General features: G+C 42.9%; 1 long non-coding RNA gene across 1 annotated transcript; it reads right to left on the bottom strand.

Moving 5' to 3' along the window:
- Positions 1 to 333: 333 nt before the first annotated feature.
- On the bottom strand, positions 334 to 3,367 carry LOC310668953. The gene is made up of 3 exons (XR_014506932.1): positions 3,268 to 3,367; positions 941 to 1,451; positions 334 to 783 (listed from the first exon to the last, which is right to left on the bottom strand). It is a non-coding gene; the product is annotated as an uncharacterized lncRNA (long non-coding RNA).
- Positions 3,368 to 6,787: the final 3,420 nt, after the last annotated feature.

The following is a 6,787-nucleotide window of genomic DNA, read 5'->3' as shown; positions in this document are numbered from 1 at the left end:
ATACTGCATTTATATTCCACCTTTTCTCCAAAGATCTCCAGGTGGTGTGCATAGTTCTCCCTGCTCTGTTTTATCCTTGCAACAACCCTGTGAGGTAGGTTAGTCTGAGAGACTGTGACTGGCCCAAGGTCACCCAGTGAGTTTCATGGTGAAGTTGGGACTAGAACTCTGCTCTCCCAGATCCTAGTCTAGCACTCTTAACCACTACACCACACTAGCTCTCCATAAGGTTGCTGTATAAGGTTAGCATAAGTGGCAGCACCCACCTAGCAATTTCAATGAGATTTGTCTCCCCACCACCACAAAAAAAAAAAAAATGTTTTTTGGGGGTTGTTTTTTTTTGAAGAATCTCATTTCACACATACAAAATTCCATCATTTCCCACAAACATCTAAAAAACACAAGGTCAAACTAGATGTGATGCAAGAGGTGCATGAACTGGCTCCTCATTTTTAATTTTATTTCAGTGCTGCAGCCATGGGTTCTGAATTCGAGTGGATCAGCAGCACGATCCATGGACTTCGTCAGGTTTTTTTTCCTCTCTAGAGGGGAAATTTTATTATAATTTTTTAAAAATAAAATTTCTATTGTTGCCCAAAAACAGTAGCTATGAACAACATGTAAGCTGTTTCTCCAGGTTATATTCACACCAATCCTGTGAGCTAGGTTAAGCAGAAAGAGAGACTGATTAACCCTACATCACCCTGTAACATTCTCAAGTAGCCCTGGCCCTGTTGCTTCTGTGAATAGGAAACCAAGATTTGGGGAGGAGGGGAAGTTTGACTCAGTGGCGTAGCGTGGGGGGTGCAGGGGGGGCCGGCCGCACCGGGCGCAACATCTGGGGGTTAGGGTTAGGGGGCGCAAATCCACGGGTTAGGGGGGTGCAAATTACTTGCCTTGCCCCGGGTGCTGACAACCCACGCTACGCCACTGGTTTGACTGCAAAAAAAAAGCATGCAAAGAATTATGCAACCCCAGTCCATACTCTCTGTTGATCCAATCAAATTTAGAAAACCTTTCACAAAGCTTTACAGATATCTGCCACAAAAGATATGCTGCTGTATACGGCTGATCCGACTTCCTGAAGCAGATTGTTGCAAAGACAGTCTTCCTCTCTGTGCAACCAAAATTGAATGTTTGCATTCTCCTCTCCATATTCCAGAAATATTTACAAGGGGATATGTTTTGTATTGCTTTCCTAGAGTGGCAAATGAGTGACAATTGAAAGGGACACTTTTGATTCATGATTCCCTCAGAGTTGTAGACACAGATACATTCTCCTTATGCACACGTCAAACAGAATAGCATAATGCCCCTTTCTCGGGCGCTCCAATCTCACCATCAAATGTCAATGTTTTGGAAAGGTACATCGGAGCCCTACTAGGACTCTGCTATCTTTTGGGGTGTAAAATGAGCTATAATGAAAGGTATTGAAACACCATTGCTTCCTGCTGTTGAGAGAAAAAAGAGAGAAGGAATGTAATGCTTCCCGTTCTTTATTTTTTATCATTTTTTTTTTACTGCCATCAGACTGTAACAGTGATCGCCCCATCGTGTTAAACACCAGAGGTGTGATAGCTTTCGATTACAACAATAACCAAAATGACCTTCCTAATAACCACTTCTCTTCGGTAAAATATCCTGTCTTCTGGCTCGAAGCCACTGTGTGTTATTTCATGCTCCATTAAATCATTTATGACTGGATAGTTTATTGCTACCCCTGGAAAGGGAGGCGGGGGAGAGTGAAGAAACTCTGAACTTGTTCCCTGGTGCAAACACTGGTACCCACCACTGCTTAAGAAGGAGCCAGAACATCAGACTCAAGGCCATACGAAGAGGCCATAGCTTAGCAGAAAAGCATCGGCTGTGCATGCAAAAGGCCCCAGGTTCAATCCCTGACATCTCCAGGTAGGGGTGTCTGAAATTGTGGACAGCTGTTGCGAGTCAGTGTGGATAGTACTGAGCTAAATGAACGGACAGCTTCTTGTGTTTCTCATGTACCTAAACGCAGTTCCAAGAAGGTAGCTTTAAATATTACATGAAGAGCAGTAGTGGCCAAATCATGGAAGAAAGGGCAGGGGGGGCCCTTAAATTAAATCCAGCATCTCCATCTTCTGACTCAGGGCTGACATTAGGGCTTGGCAAGGAAGAACATCTGTTGAAGCCCACATCTCATGCAGGTCCCACTGCTGATCACATTAGCCTCCTTGCCTTCATGCTGCTCCCTTTGCCACTTGCCTGCTTTCTCCATCTCTCTGGTCTAGAGGCAGACAGTTCAAAAGCAATGGCAGTGAGCAGAAAGTTAACAACAGCTGCCATCACCTTCTTGCTTACCTGCCTTCCTCTCCATGAATTAGACCAGGGACAGAGGATTCTGGCAGGGAGAACAAAGACCTGATGGAGGCATCTTGCCCGAGGGAATCCTAAGAACTGGAGTCAGCATTGTTATGACTCCCTCAACTTTTAGTCAAGTGGTGTCTCCCCATTGCCATCTAAAACAATAGCAAAAAAGTTGGCTGTGGTGAAAAACACCTTTTACCAGCTTTGTTAGCTATGACAGTGCCAGGGGTCTCTAAACCACAGTAGTTTGTCTACAAAACTGATAACTTCAAGATTTTAGTTCTGATCCAAATGCATTCAGAACTAACCAATCTTATAGTTTGCTGTTATCACTGGAAGCATGAGAATATGATGTCCAAATCACTTGAACAGCCTCTTTCAGAACTGCTTAGAACATGGAAAAAATGGATAGGGAGACATTTTTCTCCCACTTTTATAATAGTGGCACTGAATTCGTTTTATGTTCTCATCTCCTTAACATGTAAAAACACCCAGGCTACATTTACATGGTAGTTTATTCCATTAACCTGACATTTCCCTAACTTCCACATTATATTTGAGCTTTCACATGATTTAAAAGCCACTTCTGGAAAACTAATGGGAATATAGCACAAGCTTAGTGCTCATTTCCATGTGATTTGATTCCAGAAGAAATCCATTTGCAGCCCCTTTAATCTGGAAAATTGTGAGAGTAACGTGAAAAAATATATATGGGGCAGTATATCAGCATTCAGTTCTTTCCTGCTCTTTTCATGGGGGAGTCATGGGGGTGGTGAATGTGGTGTGAATGAAAGTAATCATGACCTGTCAGTATATTGGTCAAAAAGCCACAGTTCCATAACACAGCAACAGGTTTGAAAGGAAAATTAGAAAACAGGAAAGAAGCACCAGCATTATAATCATGAAAAGTAATGCAATATTCCTCACATCTGAATGTACCCTCAGAGAAATCTTGCTGCCTACAGTTTGGGGACATGACACCAGGCTGCGCAGGGCTCTGTTTTCTTTGGTTTAAGTCAAACATGTCATCCAGACTTTGGGGTGTTCTTCCCAGTTAGCCACAGCACTGCTCCTCTCAGTCTCCCACTTGCAACTTTTATGTACCACACTAGCACATTGGTCAGGAAATAGTAAAAGGGTGCTCTGTATCACAAACTGAGCTTCATGCAAGTAGGGCTGCTTGTATATTTGCCTATACAAAGGGGATGCACATTCTATTTAAGTGAATCCATGACGCCCTCCTGGCGTAATTTGTCATGAGACAAAGGTTCTTGAGAGCAGAAGAAGCTGTAAGGCCTACAAGGCCTACTCAGTCATTCAAGCCTAAGCCTGCTAACTGTTAACAGCAAACTGCTAAGTCACTGTGACTTGTGACTCATCTTGGGTGATGACTCGTTCTCCCTATAAAAGTAGCCAGCCTCTCTGGGCCTCATGTCAGAGAGCTGTATGGATTGTGAATGGAGTAGTAGTCTGTGGAATAGTGCTGTTGTTGTTGCTATGTAAAGCTAAGGCAGACAGAGTGGCTCCAGGACTCTAGTAAATCAGTAAACTAAGACTGTTCCTCTCTGTGAAGAGTCAGATAGCTGCTATGAGCACTCTGTGTATGCTCTTTAACCATGCTGTTTATGAACAACTTTATTTTCTTCAGTAAAAGTTTTACAGTGGTACCTTGGGTTACATACATTTCAGGTTACATACGCTTCAGGTTACATTCGCTTCAGGTTACAGACTCCGCTAACCCAGAAATAGTACCTCGGATTAAGAACTTTGCTTCAGGATGAGAACAGAAATTGCTCAGCAGCAGCGGGAGGCCCCATTAACTAAAGTGGTACATCAGGTTAAGAACAGTTTCAGGTTAAGAAGGGACCCCCAGAATGAATTAAGTTCTTAACCCAAGGTACCACTGTATTTCTGTTTATGAAAGAAGACTCTGCATTGATTAATTTACTACTGTGTGACATAATTGGTCTGTGGGAGGAAGTGCAGCTCAGTGGAAAAGCATAAGTGTTGTATGCAAAAGCCCCCAGTTTCAGGGCTGATCTACCTAGAGGTTCCTCCACACACCCCAGGATTTCACACCTGAAATCCTACAGGACTACTGACATTCAATGTAGAGCAGCCTTCACTGACCTGGTACCCTCCAAAAACCTCGGCTGATGGGAGTTCTGGTCCAAAGCATCCAGAGGGCAGCAGGTTGGATAAGGATGGGGTAGACAGCAGGAAGCAAAATAGACCAAGGGTCCTACTCAGTACATGGCAGCTTCCAGTGTATCTTGCTCTTCACTGGTCTGCATATTCTGGTCTCCGGTAATCGGACCTCAAAGAGCAAACCAGAGTCCCATGGCACTGCCCCTGAAACTTATTTACGGAAAAGAGGAGTGCATAAAAATGTAATAAATTGCAGCCCTATTGTTGCCAATATGCATTTTGTTTAAAATAAATTCTGCGAGTCATAAGCAAGTGGTATTTCAGGAGTGAGCAGTTACCTTTCCCTGCTCCCCCTCCCCTTCAACCTTTCATTTCCTAAGTGCTTTGGCTCCATCTCCATCATCCATTTTTTTGCCTAACAAGATTGTATGATTATGAAAACATGTCAAAGAACATTCATTATTGCTACGAGCCTCCATAATAAAAGAAAGGGCCATCATATTTCTAAATGGCATTTATAATCACAACAATTTGCAGAGGTAAATTAAAAGCCCTGAAGATAGCCAAGAGGTAAACAACCTTGCAAAATTATACCAGAGCACTTGTAGAGTGAGGCATTAACTTGGATGGAAATGGTTCATTAGGCTTTTAATCTTGAGAAGCTTCCACAGCAGCCCACGCAGGGAACAGACTTTTAAAAAATGAAATACACATGCCTGTTTTTAGACACACATTCACATGTACACATTTGTATATGCACACACAACATTATTATTATCATCAGTATTTATTAAACTTGTATACTGCCCTTTGTCTCTAGATCTCAGGGCAGTTCACAAAACAGGCAAGATGGCAGAGCCTCAGATTGCTTGGGAAGGAACCAGGAAAGGAGGAACTTTAGGGAGCCGTAGGAAGGTGGGGACCTTTGGGAAGTGTTTCTGTATTCACTAGTCCTGGCCTCCTGAGCTGTTTTGTTTCTTTGAATAAAGAGTTTACTTCACCAAAGTCATGTGAGTTATTGCTGACCTGCTCCCAGCACCCGCTCTTGACACTCCCTTCACATAAACTGGGGCTATTGTGGAAATGTTGAAATGAGTGGCAGTGAAACTAAGTGGTTGGGGAGCTGCAGGCATGAGGAAGCAATGCTGAAGAGACAAGGGTTGAATTGACATCATGCTCCCACTCCCCAAAGGTCTGAGATTGCCTGTCCTGCAGAAGATCCACAGGTGTAGAGGAAGACAACGCTCTGGTCCAGGCGAGATGCAGTATCTCCTCTCCCTGCTTGCTCACCCTTTTGACTCCCTCCTTTCCTTTTGACAGTCCCAGGTAGGCTTTGTCAACCTGTTCCAGTCAAAACCATGCTGCTCTGGTTCATAATGTGGACTTCAGCTGGTGGTTATTTTCAAGAATGTATGCAGTTTTGTGCAGACATCTCCCTAATCTAGGCATTTTTGTAAACTTTGGAGGTTGGATAACTGCACCAGAAAATTCAGGGAAAAGCAAATTCTGAAGTCTAGGTGCTTTTCAATTCACACATTGGTTCAGGAGTACAAATTAGGCAATAAGGATCCAATCCAAACCAAATTTCTTAGCCATCCCTAGAGAAAGATAACCATTTTGCACATGCATAACGTTTTCAGGTGTTTTACACATTTGCAGAATGTCCGAATTCGCCCTCCTTACATAACATACAGATCCACAGATCAATTGCACTCTCTGTTGCTTCTCAGAAATTAGAACACAAGAGGCAAGTGCTTCTGTTCTTCTGACATCCAGTCAACATCCTTTTGTCGGGATGCACTGGCGTGCTTTACTGATACCACAGACCTCCCCCACTGCTACCTGGAACAACCTGTGTTTTTTGTTTAGGCAAAGAGGCTATCATTCATTCTGACAGCTCCAAAAATATGCATTCAGATGAATTTTCCTTTATAAAAAATGCACGCAAAAGCTCCTTCAAGGTTACTTCCAAAACTACAGCTTGTCAGAAGATGGTGCTATCAGGCAATTTATATCAGTGCCAAGAGTTTCTGTTTTAAGTTTTCCGTTTTTTTTATTAAAAAACCCCAACAAAAACTCAGTCCCTTAGAAAATATATATTAAAAATGGTTGCTTAGCTTGAAACACATTAATTTTTTATGAAGCAAATTATTCCAAATTCTGCTATAAACAGAACTTCAACCTTGGACTAGATAAAAGTCATCAGATCAGCGCTGGAGGGATCCAGGGCTAGGGAACCTACAGCTCTACAGGTCTAGATGGACTCCAACTCCCATCAGCCTTTGCCAGCTTAGCCATT

This window comes from Podarcis tiliguerta, assembly GCF_965153285.1.
Source record: "Podarcis tiliguerta genome assembly, chromosome: Z".
Classification (NCBI taxonomy): domain Eukaryota; kingdom Metazoa; phylum Chordata; class Lepidosauria; order Squamata; family Lacertidae; genus Podarcis; species Podarcis tiliguerta.
This window is presented reverse-complemented; position numbering and strand designations above follow the sequence as displayed.